Below are 23,953 nucleotides of genomic sequence, written 5' to 3' on the forward strand. Positions count from 1 at the left end.
TGCTTTAATGTCAAAAACAAATGGAGCAAGTACTGCACAGATGGACTGCTCCATGTTGTTCCTCGTGGCTTCATTAGTCATAATGCATCCGTGTTATTTTATCATGCCTTTCTGGCATTGGGAATAAAGCCATTGTTTTCGCCATTCTCAAATACATCTTCATCTCCGAGAGAGCAGACCCATGTTCCTTCTGGAGGTCAGAAGCTTGTGTGGAGTGGCTAACTGTTTTAGAATTCAGGTATAGTGGCTGCTGACAGGATTGTGAACAATGTAACGTTGAGTGCAGCGTCACACAGTAACTGTGCATTAAAATGCCCCGAGTTCACTCAGACCTTGTATCACTCTGTCATTCGACATGAGGTCACTACACAGGCATGTAAATTAGCGGAAATCGAGCATCTTACGGAAAGTATGGAATTTCTCACCTTATCAATGGCTGCTGGAGATATAATGAGTGTAGTCCATAACGGTCAAGTTTCAACTTCTTATCTCTTACAGCGCTGAAGATTAAACACTTTCTCCTCATGGTGACATCATGCCAGGTTTTAGTCTGGTGAAACTCCTTGAACTGTCTCGGTCACATGAAGGTCATTATTTCTAAAGCAGACTCCATCTGTGCACAAGATCCCAAACAATGTTTCAACAAAACGCTACCATTGAGTAAGATACATTTAACCTGGTATTTTAATCATTTTGCATGATGGAACACATATCATTTACAGTAATAATTACTTACTGTCACACATGAATTCTGTTAGTAACCTATAATCAAGGGCACCCACTCCTTTTCAACAACAGTACTCCCCAACATTTCACCATTTAATTAACATAAATGAGAATTATTATATTTGTTATTCATATCATTTTTATATCTTGAGCAGCTATTGCCCAAGCACTGATTCCTCTCATGACACACAAGCCTTCAGTCCAGTGAAAAATACGACTCTTCACATTCACTCGATGATCCAAGTTTTCATACATACAGTATATATTCTAATCCCATGAACTCTAACATTCTCCACTCACCTGTATTCAACCAACTCAAATATCTTCTGAATATGCGAAGACTCCAATCCCAGTGGTTCCCAATATTCGATGTTACAATGAAAAATCTCCACAACTCTAGAAGGTATATAAAGTATGATTTCCCTTTCCTGAATCTAGGCCAACTCTACCAAATAATTTATTATTCTCCACATGTCTAGTTGTCATATTACTAATCAAATGTTCCATTTTTTCACACAGCTGACACCAAGCCATTTTGTTTTCTGTTTTCCCACTTTGCCCTGTTTCAGATATTTAGTGTCACAATAGCTGCTTTCCAGTCTGCAGAATCCTTTCCAGAATCTAAATGGCTTTAATGAACAATGAGTCATTCTTTCACGAGTTCTATTACCACCTCCTCAGTACTTATTTTAGATTAGATTAGATTACTTACACTGTGGAAACAGGCCCTTCGGGCCAACAAGACCACACCGCCCCGCCGAAGCGCAACCCACCCATACCCTTACGTTTACTCCTTACCTAACACTACGGACAATTTAGCATGACCAATTCACCTGACCTGCACACGTTTGGACTGTGGGAGGAAACCGGAGCACCCGGAGGAAACCCACGCAGACACGAGGGAGAATGTGCAATCTCCACACAGTCAGTCGCCTGAGGCGGAAATTGTACCCGGGTCTCTGGCGCTGTGAGGCAGCAGTGCTAACCACTGTGCCACCGTGCCGCCCACCAAAGTACTCTTGGATGTAGCTCATCAGATGCATCAACTCGCCAAGGTTCAAGTAAATTCGAATATAAAAACATACTCTTCGTTAATTCTATCTGCCTGCAGTTCCACATCTTCACCAGTCCCTCTATTCCCTAGTATTTCGGGAAGTTACTTGCTGCACCTTCCTTGTGGGAGATAGAAACAATGTATTCCTCTCAGTGGTCAGGTGGCTTCTGTCAAGTCGTGAATACATCCAAAGGCTGCACTTTGGAATAGATGGATGTGTCACCCACTCCTGCCTGGAAAGGTTAAACTCAATGTATTTCACTTCATGACGAGTCCCGGCACAGTCATGCCCCACGTGTGAAACTACATTATTCTGAAGGATGGGACACAGACACTGACCACCACATTTTCTAAAGAAGCTGGGTTCACATTTTACACTTGGAATTGGTTCAGCTTTTAACAATATTCGTGGAAAACTCGGGAAGTGGAGGTGTCTGTGCGTGAAGTGCAGTGCCCTGCTCCTTCCTGGGACAGGGCTTCCCTTATGTGTTGATCTCAGCTGTATTTGTTTGTCATGGACCCAAATACACTGTAGGTGCAGGGTCCAGAGTGTGATCAACAGACTCTCGGTTCTCCCTGAATGAATGCAACAGTTGACAACACAAACCCGAGAAAAAGCGTCCATAGAACCTCGGCATATTTTCCAATGAAAGGAGCAAGTGAAATTCCGAAATATATGCTGCATCCATTCAGTGTTGATAATGTTTTCCTTTCTGGCTGAAAAATGCCTTGGCATCACTGCATGATCGCGCAGTAACAGTTCCTTCCTCCAAAGAAACAGTTGAAATGTAAAATTATCATCCTCTGCATCTCAGCAACTATGACAGCAGCACAATCTTGACAATGGCGTTGATTACCTCGTTACCACATACAGAAAGGAGAGGAGAGGGAATATAACTCACTTCAAATAGGGGCATACATAAATTGATGCGATATTCAGGAATATGGGAAAAAAAATGTTTGAATAAGCTCCTATTTCATTTTTCTTCCAGTACACCATCAGCAATGCCTGCATTTTCTTTCTCTCTTCTCTGTCTGTATCTATCTATATTTCTCTCTCTCTTTCTCGCTGGACATTTCTCCTTCCATTTAACCCCAACCTCTCCATCTGTCATCCAGCCATCGCTCATATAAATCAGAATATTTCCCAGTTGCTTACATTTCCGATGTCGGGTCACTGGACTCGATACGTTATCTGTTTTACTCCCGACCGAGGTTCCCATATCAGATGACATTCTCCAACATTTCCAAACGCTGAAGAATTTCATTTCAGATCTCCTGCATCCACAGTTCCTTGGCTTATTTCACTTCTAGTATTTTTTTTTGACACGTGATGTCAGCATCACTGGCAAGGACATCATTTCGTGTCCATCACTAATTGCCCTTGATTGTGAGGCCATTTGTCAAGATAATATGGAGCCAGCCAGAGTGTTGCGGATCTGTCTTCACAATTCGTCCAGACTGGCCAATAATGTTTAGTTTCTTCACCGAAGGTTATCAGTGAAATAATAAAATGAATCCCGATAGTTTCTGGTCGCCATTAGTAAAATGAGTTTTTGTTCCAATTTTTCTCATTTAAATTTAAGTTATGTCAGCGGCTGCGGTAGGATTTGAAACAATGCCTTTCAGAGTCATAACTTGAGCCACTGAATTATCCGTTCAGTGACGTTATAAATCTGATACGGAGTTCCTATTGTGAAATAAGTGAAGAGCTAGAACATAGAACATAGAACATAGAACAATACAGCACAGAACAGGCCCTTCGGCCCACGATGTTGTGCCGAACTTCTAACCTAGATTAAGTACCCATCCATGTACCTATCCAAATGCCGCTTAAAGGTCGCCAATGATTCCGACTCCACCACTCCCACGGGCAGCGCATTCCATGCCCCCACCACTCTCTGGGTAAAGAACCCACCCCTGACATCTCCCCTATACCTTCCACCCTTCACCTTAAATTTATGTCCCCTTGTAACACTCTGTTGTACCTGGGGAAAAAGTTTCTGACTGTCTACTCTATCTATTCCTCTGATCATCTTATAAACCTCTATCAAGTCACCCCTCATCCTTCGCCGTTCCAACGAGAAAAGGCCGAGAACTCTCAACCTATCCTCGTACGACTTCCTCTCCATTCCAGGCAACATCCTGGTAAATCTTCTCTGCACCCTCTCCAAAGCTTCCACATCTTTCCTATAGTGAGGCGACCAGAACTGCACACAGTACTCCAACTGTGGCCTAACCAAAGTCCTGTACAGCTGCAACATCACTTCACGACTCTTGAATTCAATCCCTCTGCTAATGAACGATAATACTCCATAGGCCTTCTTACAAACTCTATCCACCTGAGTGGCAACCTTCAAAGATCTATGTACATAGACCCCAAGATCCCTCTGTTCCTCCACCTGACTAAGAACCCTACCATTAACCCTGTATTCCGCATTCTTATTTGTTCTTCCAAAATGGACAACCTCACACTTGGCAGGGTTGAACTCCATCTGCCACTCCTCAGCCCAGCTCTGCATCATATCTAAGTCCCTCTGCAGCCGACAACAGCCCTCCTCACTGTCCACAACTCCACCTATCTTCGTATCATCTGCAAATTTACTGACCCACCCTTCGACTCCCTCATCTAAGTCATTAATAAAAATTACAAACAGCAGAGGACCCAGAACTGATCCCTGCGGAACTCCACTTGTAACTGGGCTCCAGGCTGAGTATTTACCATCTACCACCACTCTCTGCCTTCGACCGGTTAGCCAGTTTTCTATCCAATTGGCCAAATTTCCCTCTATCCCATGCCTCCTGACTTTCCGCATAAGCCTACCATGGGGAACCTTATCAAATGCCTTACTAAAATCCATGTACACTACATCCACTGCTCTTCCCTCATCCACATGCTTGGTCACCTCCTCGAAGAATTCAATAAGACTTGTAAGGCAAGACCTACCCTTCACAAATCCGTGCTGGCTGTCCCTAATCAAGCAGTGTCTTTCCAGATACTCAAATCCTATCCCTCAGTACCCTTTCCATTACTTTGCCTACCACAGAAGTAAGACTAACAGGCCTGTAATTCCCGGGGTTATCCCTATTCCCTTTTTTGAACAGGGGCACAACATTCGCTACTCTCCAGTCCCCTGGTACCACCCCCTTTGCCAGTGAAGACGAGAAGATCATTGCCAACGGTACTGCAATTTCCTCTCTTGCTTCCCACATAATCCTAGGATATATCCCGTCAGGCCCGGGGGACTTGTCTATCCTCAAGTTGTTCAAAATGTCCAACACATCTTCCTTTCTAACAGGTATCTCTTCTAGCTTACCAGTCCATTTCACACTCTCCTCTTCTACAATACGGTCCCTCTCGTTCGTAAATACTGAAGAGAAGTACTTGTTCACACCTCTCCTATCTCTTCCGACTCAATATACAGTCTCCCACTACTGTCCTTGATCGGACCTACCCTCGTTCTCGTCATTCTCTGGTTTCTCACATACGCATAAAATGCCTTGGGGTTATCCTTGATCCTATCCGCCAACGATTTTTCATGCCCTCTCTTAGCTCTCCTAATCCCTTTCTTCAGGTCCCTTCTGGCTATCCTGTATCCCTCCACTGCTCTGTCTGAATCCTGTTTCCTCAACCTTATGTAAGCCTCCTTCTTCCTCTTTACCAGACATTCAACCTCTCTCGTCAACCAAGGCTCCCTCACACGACCATTTCTTTCCTGCCTGATAGGTACATACATATCATGGACACGTCGTATCTGCTCTTTGAAAAAGTTCCACATTTCCACCACATCCTTCCCTGACAGCCTATGCTCCCAACGTATGCTCCTCAAATCCTGCCTTACAGCATCGTAATTTCCCTTCCCCCAATTATAAAATCTACCTTGTTGTGCGCACCTATCTCTCTCCATAACCAAGGTGAAAGTCACAGAATTGTGGTCACCATCACCAAAATGTTCACCCACTAACAAGCCCACCAATTGTCCCGGTTCATTACCGAGTACCAAATCCAATTTGGCCTCCCCTCTGGTTGGACAATCTACATACTGCGTTAGAAAAGCTTCCTGGACACACTGCACAAACACCGCCCCATCCAATCTACTTGATCTAAAGAGCTTCCAATCAATATTTGGGAAGTTGAAGTCGCCCATGACTACGACCCTGTGGCTTCTGCACCTTTCCAAAATCTGTTTCCCAATCTGTTTCTCCACATCTCTGCTGCTATTGGGGGGCCTATAGTAAACACTCAACAAGGTGACTGCACCTTTCCTATTTCTGACTTCAGCCCATACTACCTCCAGAGGCAGATCCCCCTCAAACTTCCTTTCTGCAGCCGTTATACCATTTCTAATTAGCAATGCCACCCCCCTCCTTTTTTCCCACCCTCCCTATTCTTACTGAAACACCTGTAACCAGGAACCTCCAACAGCCATTCCTGTCCCACATCTATCCACGTTTCCGTGATGGCCACAACATCGTAGTCCCAGGTACCGATCCACGCCTTAAGTTCACCCACCTTATTTCTGATACTCCTTGCGTTGATGTATACGCACTTGAGCCCATCTCTGTGTCCGCTAGTAGTCCCTGTCAGTGCTACCTTCTCCACAGCCCCCCTACAGTCTTGGGCATCCTGACAAACAGCTAACCTACTTGCTGGACTACAAGTCCGGATCCCATCCCCCTGCCAAATTAGTTTAAACCCCCCGAAGAGTGCTAGCAAACCTATCCCCCAGGATATTGGTGCCCTTCTGGTTCAGGTGCAACCCGTCCTGTTTGTACAGGTCCCACCTTCTCCAGAATGCAGTCCAATTGTCCAAATATCTGAAGCCCTCCCTCCTACACCAGCCTTGCAGCCACGTGTTCAACTGCACTCTCTCCCTATTCTTTGCCTCACTGTCACGTGGCACCGGCAACAACCCAGAGATGACGACTCTGTCTGTCCTAGCTTTTAGCTTCCAGCCTAACTCCTTGAGCTCTTGAATGACCTCCCCACCCCTCTTCCTACCTATGTCGTTGGTGCCAATGTGCACCACGACTTCTGGCTGCACACCCTCCCCCTTAAGGATTCTGAAGACACGGTCTGAGACGTCTCGGACCCTAGCACCCGGGAGGCAACAAACCATCCGTGAGTCTCGCCCATGTCCACAGAACCGCCTGTCCGTCCCTCTAACTAGAGAGTCCCCTATAACTAGCGCTCTCCTCCTCTCCCACTTTCCCTTCTGAGTCTCAGAGCCACAGACCCCTTCACTGCAGCTTACACCTGCAACGCTGTCCCCCCAACAGTTTCCAAAGCTGTATATTTATTTTTTAGGGGAACGACCACAGGGGAACCCTGCACTGCCTGCTTCTTCCCCTTCCCACCTCTAACTGTTACCCAGCTACCTCTGTTCTCCGGCGTAACTATGTCCCTGTAGCTTCTATCAATCATCCTCTCAGCCTTTCGAACACACCCACTCAAATACTAATCACTTACCTTCCCGCCCAGCTATGCGCTCCAACCTCACTTCCGCTGTTCCCACTCAAATGACCGTTGGTGATTAAAGGGTGAGTATTTATACTCACAGTTCTCCTTCCCGGCTGCCCCTCTGCTTGCCGTCACTTCCTCTGCTGCTCCCGCTCTTTTTGTGAAGAGAGAATAAAAAACACCGCTGCCCGCTACAGGTAAGTAATTTTGAAACAAACTGTTTTACCTTAGCTGTAGTCTCCCGGGTTCGCCTTTACTCGGCCGCTGCTCCCACTCAAATGACCGTTGGTGATTAAAGGGTGAGTATTTATACTCACAGTTCTCCTTCCCGGCTGCCCTTCTGCTTGCCGTCACTTCCTCTGCTGCTCCCGCTCTTTTTGTGAAGAGAGAATAAAAAACACCGCTGCCCGCTACAGGTAAGTAATTTTGAAACAAACTGTTTTACCTTAGCTGTAGTCTCCCGGGTTCGCCTTTACTCGGCCGCTGCTCCCACTCAAAAAAAAAAGAGCAAGTTTGCAAGTTTGCTAAGAGCAAGTTTGTGGTCAAAACATAAGTAAATGGAAACGTAGTCAGACGAGAATTGGAACTGTAATGTCTGAGGTTAACAAATGAGTAGATGATGGCTCATGCAACAACAGCACTGAGGCGGAACTGGAGACTGTCGATATTATAGAGTTGGGTGTCGGCATGTTTGATGACAGATAGTATACGGGTCATAAAACATCAGGGAAAAGGGAGACTGAAGGGGTGGACCAGTGTTGTTCCTTCTGAAATGAGTGAGCGAGGAGTCTGAAATTCATGGAAATGAGGGGGAGTTTGTCAGTAAAACTTAAGATAACAGTTTATGTATGTGCTAAATATACATATGTAAAATAGCAATAACAGTCACCGTCGTTTATTGAACTGGCAGAGATAGACTCACCAGGTACACCAACAATAGAGAGGATGTGATACTAACGAGGGCGTGAACAATCATCAGTACAGCTTCTGTCTTCAACTCTAAACTCTCCTGTTCCCTGGATGCTGCCTGGCCTGCTGCGCTTTTCCAGCAGCATATTTTCAGCTCTGATCTCCAGCATCTGCAGACCTCACTTTCTCCTCTAAACATGTCCAGCCCGGAGAAAACCAGGAAAGAGCCAAGGATAAACTCCAGTCCATTGTTGGATTATTCCAGTCGAATGTTCTCAGATTCTGATCCATTTTTCGAAAATTCCAGTCAACGTTCTCAGATTCTGATCCATTCTGAAAACATTTCAGCCTGTTGTTCTAAGCCTGTTTTCATTTCCCTCATTTACTGTTTTGTAGTTCAATTACGTAGTTTTCTGTTAAGTTTTCCAATAGAATTAAGTTATTCAATGTTCCTCTTACTTTTGCTCTAATTTATCGACAATGTTTGAATAAACTTTGGTTTGCTTAATGTCGAATATTTTGACCAATCGAATTTTGTCTGAAACTCAGCACGTCACATCTACCTTGTTACTAAGAAAGCGTGCAGGTCAAGTCTACCATCTGCATGCATTTTGAGGGACTCTACTTGGTCCATAACGAGTAGGACCTAAATTCACGATATAATTGGATAATTACTTAATGGACAACATGTTGCAGAATAATGGGGCTAAACAGCAGAATGGGTCGAGATGGAGGAGTGATATCGATATCAGGGTTATATCCGATACTCAATCCAGTTCACAGATTCTGTTCAGAAACATGGATGGCCAGATGAGATATCTGCTTAGCATGGAACAATGTGCAGATCAGGCTCAGTGCAACCCAGCCATCTGTTCAGGAACACTGTACAGTGCTCACCAGTCGACGAGCTATCTGTCCAACATGGGGAGCAGTGGAGCACACACGGCTACATTCAATTCTTAAGCAGGACGAAACGGTCTCTCTGGCATGGGGAGATATGCAGACCACAGCAGTGCTTTTCTCTATAAATGTGAAGAAGACAAGTATTCAGTATGTGGAACATAGTTTCATTTTGCAGTTGAAGCGGTCGTGGTGAGAGCGGGGAACAGGAGCTGTTGAGAAGGTAAATGAAATGCTATATTTTGGCAGCAGCTGAAGCCAACACACGACACGTGCACTTTCTCCTACCCACCCTTCTCCTCTAACAATTAAGACAGTGGTGGGTTGAAAGGGCAAGGGTTTTCTATTTCTGTTCGATCGTGAGATTGGTTTAAAAATTACTTTTTGATTACTTTTTCTGTTTATCTATTCAAGAACATTTGAAACAGAGTGTGACCAGGAAGTGTTAGAAAACAATTAACCAACACAGTTATATAAATTAATAACGTAATTAACGAAGTAGAGGTGGCTGTGCATGTGATGTGTTGCAGCTGTCGGATGTGGGAGCGGGCTAATCTCAATATGAATGGCAGTGACACCATCTGCAGCAAATGGTAGTTGGTGGAGTAACTCCAACTCAGAGTTGCTGATCTGGAATCTGAGCATCAGACACTGCAGCAGGTCCAAGCGTGGGAGAGTTGGTTGGAAACTTTATTTCAGGAGGCAGTCACACCTAGTCGAATACGCAATTGAATTTGAGTTAGTGATCAGTAACAACAGGGTGTGGTTGCAAATGAGGCAAGTAAGGATATTCTGAGTTCAGAAATAGAGGAAATTCAGCTTTTGAACTTATCCGCGAGCTATGAAATGCTTGCTCCCTTTTTGGATGAGGAAAATGGCTACAGGGTGCATGAGCCAGATCAAGAGCCCCTTATACGTGGTGCCTGAACGGTGCCACAATGCAGAACACCTCTGACAGGCTTGAAAGTGTAATGGGTCGGGGGGTGGGGATGAGGATCCAAATGTTGTGATCCACGTTTGGACTAACAACTCAGGCATGGCGAGGATGGAAGATCTGTTTGGGGATTATCAAACACGATGAACAAAATTAGGGAACGGTGCCTCAAAGATTATAATCTCTGGATTACTGCCTGTGACACGTGCAAATTGGTTTAGGGATAAGAATACTGTGGGATTAAACACGTGGCTAAGGAAATGATGTGGGAAAAGGGGTCCAATTCATTGGATATTGACATCTGTTTTGGATCTGTACAGATGGGATGGTCTCCGATGTGGAATTAGTTCTCATGTGAAAAGGATAAATAGGGTGATCAATCGATCTTTCAATTAGTCAGTGTCAGGGGAAGGGAAAGGAAAAATTCACAGAAAGTGCAATGGTACATAAAAAGGCAGGCAGCAGGTTAGCATGTGTGCAACAGTGTTTAAGGCAGACGATTAAACGACTGAAAAAAGAAGGATAACTCAAGAGATATTCTTCGATATTTTGGAAATCATGAAGTTACGAAAGCTATCATAACGGCACGTTCCCTGAATGCTCGTCGCATTCGTAAAAAAGGTCGATGAGTTAACAACACGAATCATCGCGAATGAATATGATTTATGAGCAATTATGGAGACACGGTTACAGAATGGTTATGACTGTGTCACAAAGCTGGAATTTTTTCTAAAAACTGTTCTTTTTCTCAAGTATACTGTGCCCTCAGTATTCTTTCAGTTGGGGCGTAAACAGGTCCTGGCTCCGATTAAATTAGTTTGGAACAGAGGTGAAGAATGATTTTGAGAAGCCTTTTGATTAAGTGTCAACTGATGAGAATTCAGGCCAAAGTTGTCATGGTTTAGAAGTGACCAGGATAATGAATGGGGAGTGGTCAGCTCTCTAGCTGAGCAGTTCAGTCCAGAACTAGTTCAGGAGTTAAGCACTCGGCCTTGTGATGAAATACAGCTGCACTCTCTATTTCTGACTTTGTAACTTCAATCTATAATCATTTGTTCTATTTTTACTGTTGTTTCAGGGGATTTGCGTATTGGCAGATATATTTATATTCGGAACAGCATAATGAAGTAAATTTGGAAAGACTGAGTCCTGTCGGAGTTATTTGCTGTGGTTATTTTATGTTGAATTGTGCAATTTCGTGAATAAATGTTTGCTTATTTTAAAATCTTGTAAACGTAAGGAAACAATTTGCAAAGTTCTGGCCTGGTCTGTTTGCTTCAGAATATTTTGAATGGTCTGACCGAGTCCATTACATCTGGGAGTTAAATGTCCAGAGATAAAAGACTATTCAGAAGGACAGACAGAAATATAAGGGAGGTGGTGTAGCTCTGATCTTCAAGGACGATATCAGGGCAGTGCTGAGCGATGACATAGGTACACGTGACAATACATTCAATTCAATTCAATTTACTTAATCCATTTGGGTGAAAATTAGAATTCCGAAGATGAAAATAATCACTGAGAGTCTTAGTCAATGGACCACCAAATAATAAGATCTCCGTACAGCAGGTAATAAACAAAGAAATAACTACTGCCTGTAAAGATTGTATGGCAATTACCATGGCAGATTTAAAGATACATGTCGATTGGTTGAACCGGCTTGGTCAGGGTAAACTAAAGGGGGAGTTCCTTGAATGCTTCCGTTATAATCCTCTTGACCACAAAGTAATGGAACCTACGAATGAAGAAGCTATCCAAGATCTGGTCCTGTGTAATAAGATCAGAACAATTAATGACCTTATAGGCAGGGATGCACTTGGAAGGAGCGATCACTGAATGGTTGAATTTCAAACACAGATGGAGAGTGTGAACATACAGTCGAATAAAAGGTCATGTGCTTAATAAAGAGGGACTAAATAAAATGAGAGAGGACGTGGCTAAAGTAGACTGGAAGCAAAGATTTTATGGTGGGACAGCTGAAGAATAGGAGAGCACTTTCAAATGAATTTTCCAAACTACTCAACAGAAATATCGACCAGTGAAAAGGAAGGACTAACAAAATGAGTAATTTTGCCATGGCTGTGGAAGGAAGCAAGTGAGAATATCAAATTGAAATGTTCTGGTATACAATGTTGCCAAGAACATCAGAAAACAAGAAGTTTGGGAACACTTAAAAAGTCAACAGAAAGTCACAACAGAGCTATTAGGAACATGAGAAAAAACACTGGTACTGAATATAATGACAGATGGCAAACGTTTCTATGAATAAATCAAATGAAAAGGTAAAGGATAAAGTGAAAGTTGGTACGTCAGAAGATGTGAAAAGACATTTAATTAATGATATGTTGAAGTGGTTGAGGAGTTAACTAAGCATTTTGAATCTATCCTCACAGTGGAGGACACCAATACTATGCCAGTGATTAATAAAGAGACAAAGGTAGGGGAGGACCTGGAAACAATCATTATTACTGAAGAGGTAGAGTTGGGCAAACTAATGGAGATTAGGGTAGATTAGATTAGATTAGATTACATTACAGCATGGAAACAGGCCCTTCGGCCCAACAAGTCCACACCGACCCGTCGAAGCGCAACCCACCCATGCCGCTACATTTACCCCTTACCTAACACTACGGCAATTTAGCATGGCCAATTCACCTGACCTGCACATCTTTGGACTGTGGGAGGAAACCGGAGCACCCGGAGGAAACCCACGCAGACACGGGGAGAACGTGCAAACTCTACACTGTCAGTCGCCTGAGGCGGGAATTGAACCCGGGTCTCAGGCGCTGTGAGGCAGCAGTGCTAACCACTGTGTCACCGTGCCGCCCACTCATGGTCCTGATGGAATGAATTTCAATGTACTAAAAGCAGTGGTGGGAGAAATAGTAAGTGCACTTTCAGTAATTTTCCAAAATTCTCTAGACTCTGGGGCAGTCCCAGCAGATTGGAAAACAGCAAATGCGATGCCATTGTTTAAAACGAGAGCTACACAAAAGATGGAGCATAGTTATATTAACCTCGATAGTGGGGAAGAAGCTTGCGTCTATTTTCAAGAAAGAAATAACAGGTATTTTCGATAGAAAATGTCCCATTTAACAGACACAGCATGGGATCATGGAGCGTATGTAATACTTAACAAATTTTCTGGAATGATATGAAGACATGACAAGGATGGTAGACAACGTGGGCCCAGTGAATGTGGTGTAACTAATTTTCGAAAGGCATTCGACAAGGCGACGCACAAAAGGTTGTTGCATAAGACAAAGATGCATGGTGTTACGGGGAAAGTATTAGCATGTACAGAAGATTGGTTGACGAACAGGCAGAAATGTTTGGCAATAAATGAGTGCTATTCTTGTTGGCAATCAGTCAATAGTGGTGTCCGTCAGGGGTCAGTGTGGTGACCGCAAGTATTCACAATTTATATAAATGATTTGGACTTGGGGATCACGTCTTGTGTGCGAACATTTGGAGATGACACTGAGATGAGTGGCAGAGTAAGTGCACAGAGGACTGTGAAACTTTGCAGAGGAACATAGATACTTTAATGAGTGAGTGAAGGTCTGACACATGGAGTGCAATTATAATAAATGTGAGGTCACCCATTTTCATATGAGTAACAGGAAAAAGGATTATTACCTGAATGTTAAAAATGTGCAGGATGCTGCTGTGCAGGGAGACCTGAGTTTTGGTGATGAGTCACGGAAGGTTGGTCTGCAGGGACTATAATTACTTTGGAAGACAAATGTAATTTTGTCTTCCATTGTGAAAATGATTAAGTTTAATAACAAGGAGATAATGCCACAGCTATACAGGGTGCTGGTAAGGCCACACCTGGAGTACTGCATGGTATGTTGTCCTCCTTACTTGTGAAAGGATATGCTGGCACTAGAGGGGGTACGGAGGTGTTTCACTAGCTTAATATCATAGATGAGAGGGACTGCCTATGAGGAGAGACCGAGCAGACTGGGATTATATTTATTGGATTTCAGTCGAATGCGGAAGAATCTTATAGAAATGTACAAAACCATGAAGGGAACAGATAATATATAAGTAGAGATGAAGTTTCCAGTGGCAGCTGAAATTAGGATAAGAGGGAATCGCCTCAGAATTAGAGGGAACAGATGAGGGTATGAATTTAGAAGGAACTTTGTCACCCAGAGGGTTGAAACTCTATGGAATATCTTTCCCAGTCAAGTAGTTGACGCGAGCTCAGTGAAAGACTTTAAAGATAGATTCGTTGTTGACCAATAAACAAATTAAGGGATTAAGTGAAAGAACGGGTAAGTGCATCTGAGTTCATGAAAAGATCAGCAAAGATATTTTTTCAATTTCAGAGTAGTCTCCAAAGGCCAGATGGCATGCTCATGCTCCGAGATTTCATGTTCTTCTTCACATCAATGATTTGATGTGAGTAGCAGGAGCAGTTATCCACCAAAGGTATGGAGCATTGTATTCCACCCCAGTGTATTGCTCAATAATGCTGTGTTGATCGCTGTCAAAAGTGGGGAAACTTGCAGCTCGTGCTGGATTTGCAGGTCACACCCATTATCAGCTTTGTGCCCTGACAAGTTCTGCTGTTGGTATGAAATGCACCGCCAGAGGGAGATGACGAGGGAACCAGTTTAAATACCAACAAATGGTAGGGATTTGCAATCTCAAGACAGAGGGGTGATTACGAGATAATGTCATGCAAGAATATGTTCTCTGGTTTCAGGATGCTGAAATACAGACATTTCGATAGCATCCTAAAACAGAAATGATTGTTTCCAGAACTGATAGGTGAACGGGATATTGGTATGAGGTCAGTTGATGGAGAGTTCTGAATAACCATTTGTTCTGCAGGGTTGTGACTGTGGATGTGCTCACCAGAGTCTTGGACTCATTTCGCTTAATCTAACAATAATTTGTCTCAGTGTCATTTTCATTGTGTGTGACAGAGGCTGAGCTATTTTCCGAGTGCTACCATATCGAACTCACTTCATTAACCACCTCCCGCATTCCCCATAGTGTCCCTCTCATTCAATGCCAGCCCGATTCTCCTACACATCATGGCTGCAGGGACTCACCATCTCCCCGATGCCCCGGAATATTTTGTGATCTGTGGCACTGGTACCATCTTTAAAACTCCAATGTGCATAGAGTTTAACTTTCTCATTTCAGAGCTGCCCCACAATTTACACCGAGCATGGCAGACAAAGAGCAATTGCACCTGACCAGGTAGTCACGGAGGGAACGGTCTTTGCAGAAGGCAGAAAGGGGTGCGGAGGGAAATATATCCCTGGTGGTGCAGTTTGTTTGGAGGTGGTGAAAATTTCGGCGGATGATTTGGTTTATGCGAAGGTTGGTAAGGTGGAAGGTGAGCACCAAAGGCGTTCTGTCCTTGTTACGGTTGGAAGGGTGGGGTCTAAGAGCGGAGGTGCGGGATGTGGAAGAGATGCTTTGGAGGGCAATTTAACCACGTGGGAAGGGAAATTGCCGTCTCCAAAGAAGGAGGCCATCTGGTGTGTTCTGTGGGGGAACTGGTCCCTCCTGGGAGCAGATACGGCGGAGGCAGAGGAATTGGGAATACGGGATGGCATTTTCCCTCCCTACCCCTTTACCCCTTCCGCAAAGACTGTTCCATCCGTGACTATCTGGTCAGGTCCAGGCCTCCCTTCAACTCACCCTCCCATCCCATCCTGGCACCTTCCCCTGACACCGCAGGAATTGCAAAACCTGCGCCCACACCTCGTCCCTCACCTCCATCCAAGACCCTAAAGGAGCCTTCCACATACATCACATTTTTACCTGCACATCCAACATTATCATTTGTTGTATCCGTTGCTCCCGATGCGGTCTCCACTTCATTGGGGAGACTGGACGGCTCCTAGCAGAGCGCTTTAGGGAACATCTCCGGGACACCCGCACCAATCAACCACACCGCCCTGTGGCCCAACATTTCAACTCCCCCTCTGAGGACATGGAAGTCCAGGGCCTACTTCCTGGCCGCTCCCTCACCACCAGATGCCTGAAAGAAGAACGCCTCATCTTCCGCCTCAGAATACTTCAACACCAGTGCATCAATGTGGACTTCAACAGTTTCCTCATTTCCCCTTCCCCCACATCACCCCAGTTCCAAACTCCCAGCTCAGCACTGTCCCCATGACGTGTCCTGCCTGCCTTTCTTCTTTTCCACCTACCCACTCCACGCTCCCCCTCCGACCTATCACCTTCATCCCCTCCCCCACTCACGTATTGTACTCTATGACACTTTCTCCCCACACCCACACTCCTCTCACTTATCTCTCCACTCTTCAGGCTCTCTCTCTGTATTCCTGATGAAGGGCTTTTGCCCGAAACATCGATTTTACTGCTCCTCGGATGCTGCCTGAACTGCTGTGCTCTTCCAGCACCACTAATCCAAAATTTTAAATAATCTTATCAACTTCATGCGATTTGCGGTGATGGACTGCAAGAACTTAGTATTCCTCCACACTGCCAAGAATCCTGCCTTTAATCCCGTGTTTTGAATTCAAATTCGACCATCCAAAATCATACGCTTCAAACTTTTCCTTTTGATCTCCAATTGCCACTTTTCAGCCCTGTCCTGCATCCTGACAATGTCCCGTTGCAACAGACCATAGGCTTTCACACTATCCACAACTCGACAAACGCTTGTGTCATCGGCAAACATACTACGCATCCTTCGACTCATCCAACTCAGTTGTAAAACTCAAAACGAGCAGATGTCCCAAAATCGACCCTGCGGACCACCGCTGATCACCGAGCTCCAGGCTGAATACCTTGCATCTACCCCTCCCTCTGTCTTCTATGGCCACTAATTCTGTATCCAAACAACGTGTATTTCCATACCAGTTGTATATCCCATGCGTCATTTCTTCTGAATGAACCCACCAGTGGACGTTTATAAAAAGCCTTGCTAAAATCCATGGTCATCATATCATTGCACCACCTTCATCCATGTGTCTTGCCACATCGTCAAATGATTTAATAATGTTTGTGAGGCATGACCTGCCCGTCACAAAGGCATGCTGACTATCCCTAATCAACCTCTCAATTTAAAAGTAATTATAAATCATGTCTGACAGAATTATCTGCAATAAATTGCCCAGCACTGACGTATGATTGACTCGTCTATAATTCCCATGATTTTCCCTATTCCTTTTCCTGAACGAGGGAAGAGCGTTTCCCACCTTCCAATCATCTGGCCCTACTGCAGTTGACAGTGAGGACTGAAAGATCATCGACAAAGAAGCAACAATCTCTTCCCTTGCTTCCTGTAATAATCTGGGTTATATCCCGTCTGGCCCAGAAGATTTATGTATCCTCGAGTTTTTACTTCAAACAGTCTATTCTTCATCTCCAATTCTCTACTCCATAATGCCTCCTTCAAACATCTGGTAGACCGCTTTCCATTCAGAGCCGCCTTCCTGAGCAAGCACAGTTCCCAATTCCATTGCATATTGTAATAGTGGTAAAGAATGGGAAGGCACCAATGCCTTTCCGATGAAGGGTTTATGCCAAAAACATTGTCAATCCTGTGGTCGGGGTGATAGGTCGGAGAGTGGAGCGAATAGGTGGGAAGCAAAATGACCTTGTTCAAGAAAGACTGAAAAAAAAAAGCCTGGTAGTTTTTGACCACTAAGTTTAACATCTGTGGTAGGTAAGTTAATTGAGAAGATTCCCAGGGATAAGATATACATGCATTTGAAAGAAAAAGTTTGATTAGGAATAGTAAGCATGGCTTTGTGTGTGGAACTTCATACCTGACAGATTTCTTGAAGTTTGATAAAGTGACCAGAATGGTTTACTAGCGCGCGGAGGATGTCCGGAGATGTGGTGCTGGAAAAGCCCAGCAGGTCAGGGAGAGTCCAACGAGCAGAAGAATTGACGTTTCGTGCTTTAGGCCTTCATCAGGAATGTCCAAAACTTCGATTCTCCTGTTCCTCGATGCTGCCTGACCTGTTTTTCTTTTCCAGCGCCAAGTTTTGGACTCTGAGCTCCAGCATCTACTGTCTTCACTTTCACCGGGAGCAGTAGGTTTAGTTTATGGATTTCAGTTACAACAGAACAGGATGAGGCGGTTCAGCCCTGGACACTAATATATAGTTACAAGAGGGGGTTAGTCAACCTCTCAAGCCGAGAACACTGGACCAAGTCTCGGCCATGAGATACCCGTATCCTGTTACACAGCAACAGGATCAGTCCATTCAACCTCTTCAATTCAGTAACACGGGCGAACAAATGACTGGAGTATGGGGAATAACGGAATATTATTTCAGGCCTCTCAGACCTACCTTTCACTTCAGGAAGATTATTGATAATCGCCTGTAGGCAATTTCTTTTTCATACCGAATTCTTTGTAAACCTCAACTTTTTGACGTGTCAAAATGCGTTGACACGCTCCCCAACATTTAAGTGACGTAGCTCCCCTAACTATCTGGCTAAAGTGGCCCCAACAGTCACAACCCTCCGACAACATGAAACACTCCCAACATATATACATTGTCCTGTTGACATGAACAAAATATATGAACACAGCATAAGAGTAAATGGTATCACGGCAGGGTTTCACAAAGCAATGTGTCAAGGAGCCTGAACAAAATTGATCTTAACTGGCATCGGTTGTACAGTCATCACTGGTTGGATCATTCAGAACACAATGTGACTGGTGGACATCAATCCTCTCAGTACCTGCAGATAGCTATGTGCATTCCTCGGTGTAGATTCGTCCGCACAAACATCTTCAGTTGCTTCATTAATGTATTTCCCCACATCATTCCAAAAGAAATGAGGATGTTCAGTGAAGATCGCACAATGTTCAAAACAATCTGTCACCCACTCAGGTGCTGAAATATTAAATCCTGAACAGCATTCAATCTTGTGCTGTTAATATGTCGGTAACATGCCAATAACAGTGCCACGAGACATTGCACATTTCAATTGTCTAAAAAAGGAGCTCATTCCGCATCTCAAACTGGTTTCACGAGACATTACAAATCCATTAAGCCTGTCGAAACTGTTGGATAAGAAGACGCACAGCCCGTGCAGGGTCTCCTGCATATTATACAGGAAGAGTGTTCTTCAAAGAAATGCAAATGTTTGACTTCAAAATAGACAGGCAGGTGTCTGGAGTAGCACAACAAGTCAGGCAGCGTCAGGAGGTGGAGAAGTCACCACCTTGGGTATAAGTATTTTTTAGGTGTCGGGGTAAGGGAGCTACAGAAAAAGAGGCGAAATGATGGAGGAGGAGGCAGGGAGGTGAGGTGGGTATCGGTGAACACAGGAAGAGAGTACCACCCGGCTGCTCGATGGAAGGAATGAACCCGATTAGTAGCTGAAAGAATGGTTGATCAGAGGAATTGAAGGGAACCAAGGGGCTCGGAAGAAGTTGGGACATTGAAAGGGAGATTATTTGAAATTGGAGAAATAAATATTGCCTTAGTTGCTCTGGTCTTTCAGCCCGTGCCTGTCTATTATTAATCAGGAAGATAAGGAATCCAGCCATTTCCCTGGACTTGTTCCATGTCGTTCTAATCCTTTCCTATCTATATACTTGTCACAATGTAGCACGGGAAAACACATTATACTTCAGAGCTGTTACTGCTCTGTTTTGAAAATAATGAATGTTTTTCATAACCCTCAAGTTTTAATGCAATCACCTTTTATTCTTATCGAGCGATACAGATTATTTCCTTCAAACTCTCCTCATGGCACCATCACCGCAGTGATTATCTCCAGCAATTCCTATACACTGTATCTCTGTGGCAAGAAGATCATTTCTTATAAAGGAGAGACAAGCTATACACATTTCTCCAATTACTTTCTGAACAACATTCGACCACTGCAGGAAGGTGTCTTCACTCTTAAACTTTAATAATTTTGCAAAGAAGTGCAATATACCATTTACTGTGCTGATTACTTGCTGCCTGGTATGAATTATGTTCGTGACTCATGACCAGGGACACACAGCTCATTTTCGCCAAGTGTTCTTCTGATCCTTTGACAATGTCACATAGACAAAATCACAAGGGTGGTACTTTTGCCTAATCATTTCTTTGCCTTAAGAAAATCTGCTCTTCAAGCACAACCACACCAACAGCAACGCCACTATCGTCAGTGGAGCTGTTTGCCGATGCAATGGTCTCGCGGTATTAATGCCCGGACCCAAGAATGAGCCAGAGTCCAGATTCGAAATCCCAATCATGGCCAATAGTGGCATTGTAATTCTTTGAAAAAAAGGGGAATTCAGTATCAAATGAAACAAATAAACCACTGTCTATTGTCCGAAAATGCTACCTTGCACTCTAATATCCTTCAGGGAATAGAATCTATCATGTTCACCTGCTCCGGCTTCTGTGTGATTCCCGATGCATAGTAATGTGTTTGACTCCCATTTGCCCTGTGAAATGACCAAGCCAGCCATTAATCTGAATCACACGGTAAAAAGTCTCAAAGAAGTGAAAGTGGACAGAACTAACCACTGACCGGTTACAGCCGATGCACTGCAGTGGTCAGGAACGCAGCTCATCAACACCTTCTCAAGGATAATGGGGAATGGCAATTAAGTTCTGGTGCAGCATCCAACGAATGAAAGACGATTAGTGCACGAACTCACTTCAAACGGGGCTTTGATGTATACCCTAAATGTTTGCGATTTTCAGTAATCTGGGAACAGGAGAAAAATAAATACGATTAATCTCGTCTTTTATTTCCGTGCCAACCGATCATCAAAAATCCCTTTTTAAAATCTCTGTCTTTCTCTATCTATTCAACGTACGCCTTCGCACCTTCACAACACTGTTCCCCAGATGCGTTCAGTTTTGATGTCAGGTCAGTGGACTTGAAATACCAATTCTGTTTTTTCTCTAGACCCAAGCCTTCCAAATCTGATCAGTTTCTCTGGCATTTTCTTGTTCTTTTTGCTTCTGATCTCTCGCATTATTCTTTGTTTGATTTAACCGTTAATATTTTTGTAATATAGGCTGTCTACAACGCTGTCAACAGCAGTATATGTTCACCTCACTAAATGCCCCTTACAGCGATACCATTCCTTAAGATAGTACAGAGCCAAGCACATTGTTGTGATACTGAAGTCGCTCTTAATCCAGACCAGGTATTAATGTTACACTTCAAGGACATCAGTGAAATAGGAAATCTTTTGAACAAAATGCTGGTAGTGTTGTCGTTGCCATTGTTAAAATTTGCTTTTATTTCCTGTTATTTGAACTTAAGTTCTGACGTCATTTGTGTTACGATTCGATACATTGTATTTCATGTAATTACTTCGAATATGTTTCAAAAATTCTGAATAATATGTCAAGCGGCATTACTAATCTGACACAATGTCCCTATCATGTAGTTATTTTAGACACAAAAGCAAGGTTGTGGTCGAAATATTTGTTGCTGAAAGAGTGCTTAAAAGAGAGCTGGAACCGTAAAGTCTGAATTTTACCAAGGCATAAAATATGGTTTATATAGCAACAGCACTGACACAGAGGGGGAGACTGGGGATTTTATGGATCTGGTAGTGGACAAGTTTTGTAATGGAGACAATACTGAGACAGAAATCAATTCAGGGCAAAAGGGGATCCCGGGATTGTGAACAACTTTTGCCGGATGTGGGATGTGCCAGTGGGGAGGTCTTAAGTATGTGGGCGATGAATGCAGGTTGTAATTAAAACTGAAACAGCAGATTTCGTCTTTGCCAAATATAGGTAATAGAAATAACCATGAAGTTCAACATGGCTTATGGGATTAATAAATGGATAGTGATACAGAGGCTTATCAGGAACAAGGAGAAAGTGAGGACTGCAGATGCTGGAGATCAGAACTGAAAATGTGTTGCTGCAAAAGCGCAGCAGGCCAAGCAGCATCCAAGGAGCAGGAGAATCGACGTTTCGGGAATGAGCCCTTCTTCAGGAATGAGGAAAATATGCCAAGCAGGCTAGGATAAAAGGTAGGGAGAAGGGACTTGGGGGAGGGTCGTTGTAAATGCGGTAGGTGGAAGGAGGTTACGGTGAGGGTGATAAGGTGAGGGTGATAGGCCGGAGTGGGGTTGGGGGCGGAAAGATCACGAAGAAAATTGCAGGTTAGGAAGGCGGTGCTGAGTTCGAGGGTTGGGACTGACACAAGGTGGGGGGAGCGGAAATGAGGAAACTGGAGTAATCTGAGTTCATCCCTTGTGGTTGGAGGGTTCCTCGGCGGAGGATGAGTCGTTCTTCCTCCAGCCGTCGTGGTGCTATGGCCTGGCGATGGAGGAGTCCAAGGACGCGCATGTCCTTGGTGGAGTGGGAGTGGGAGTTGAAGTGTTGAGCCGTGGGGTGGTTGGGTTGGTTGGACAGGTTATAGTCTACCAGGTTTAATTGGAAGCACTAACTTTCGGAACGCCGCTCCATCATCAAGTGGTTGTGCAGTACACAATTGTAAGACACGGAATTTATAGCAAAAGATTATAATGTGATGTACCTGAAATTATACATTGAAAAATGCCTTGATTGTTGATTCTCTCATCTGTTAGAATGACCATGATAGTTTCGCTTCTTTCTTCTGTCAATCATACTTTTTTAAAAAAAATCTACATTCTCAGATTAACTGTAACAATTGGTGTCAGCCAGATAAGATGTTAAGATGTTGACGCTGTTTGTTTCCTGTGTTCCCTTTCTGTGCCAAAATGTTTAGGCAGATTCTAATTTTAAAAAACGTTAACAGAGTTTTACATGGATTCATGTAGTTTTTGAGCAAAGTACAATTTCACACTGTAAACCCTTGCTATAAATTCTTTGTCTTACAATTGTGTACTGCACAACAACTTAATGAAGGAGTGGCGCTCCGAAAGTAAGTGCTTCCAATTAAACCTGTTGGACTTTAACCCGGTGTTTTGTGATTTTTAACTTTGTGAGTTCTGTTTTCTTTAGGTGCATTTCCAGTTTTGCTTTAAATAATTATTCTAACAGCTTTGTCAACTGTACCGTGTGATCTTCTCATGAATGGCTAAAGATCATCACATCTTGAGTATAAACGACGCTATTTCTTAATCCAGGCACAACTCTGTTAATGAGTCCTTGAAATGTGGCTTGTGCATTCTTCGGTACAACAATTTGAATGGATACAGCCCATCTGGGGCTACAAACACAGAAACCTTTTTCGCTTTCTCTGGCCAAGTAAACTGTCTATAACAATGCAGTAAGTCCAACGGTGTGATGGAACTGGCTTTTACAATCTCTCCGTACAGTCCTCCAATCTTAGTATTGGATCGGTGTTTAATTTTGAATCAGTGTTAACCTTCCAATAGTCCACAGAAAATCGGTGAGTCTCATCAGGTTTGGGAACTAACACGATCGGAGGCCTGGAATCAATCTGGCTCTGTTCAATGACTTCTTCATTGAGATCAAATCCACTTCATTATGGTCCAGTGTGGCTACTGAAAGGATAAAGTCTGTATGGGTATTGTTTAATCAGAACAGCATTCCCGACTTGGACCCTATGTTCAATAGCATTCGTTCTCCCACATTATTCATGCATCTGTCCTGATCTTGCTGCAACAAACTTTTGAAATGAGTTCTTACTCCTGAGACAGGCAGCTGATTCTCTTATCCCATTCTTCAAGGACTTCCTCATTATTTAACGAAACTTGAGGCACATCAAAATCCACGACATTTGGACATGATTCCTCACTTGGTCGGTTAGTATCTAACACCTGTTTCGCCACTTCCCTGTCTATATTGAAATAAGATTTCGACATATTTACATCTCATACACAATAAAGGTTTTGATCCATCTAGCAACTTTACCAGATAGTTTACCTGAAGCAACTTTTTTTTTCTATTTCAATTTGATAGGGGCCACCAAACCTGCTTTTGATGGGATCTCCTACCTTTGGTAACAGTACTAATACGTCAGCCCCACGAGAAAATGTCCGAATTTGGAGTTTCTATCTGCCAACTGCTTCATCCTATGCTGTGCC

This window comes from Chiloscyllium plagiosum, unplaced genomic scaffold (assembly GCF_037043375.1).
Source record: "Chiloscyllium plagiosum isolate Xiang-an unplaced genomic scaffold, Cpla_swu_hap1 HiC_scaffold_14, whole genome shotgun sequence".
Lineage (NCBI taxonomy): Eukaryota > Metazoa > Chordata > Chondrichthyes > Orectolobiformes > Hemiscylliidae > Chiloscyllium > Chiloscyllium plagiosum.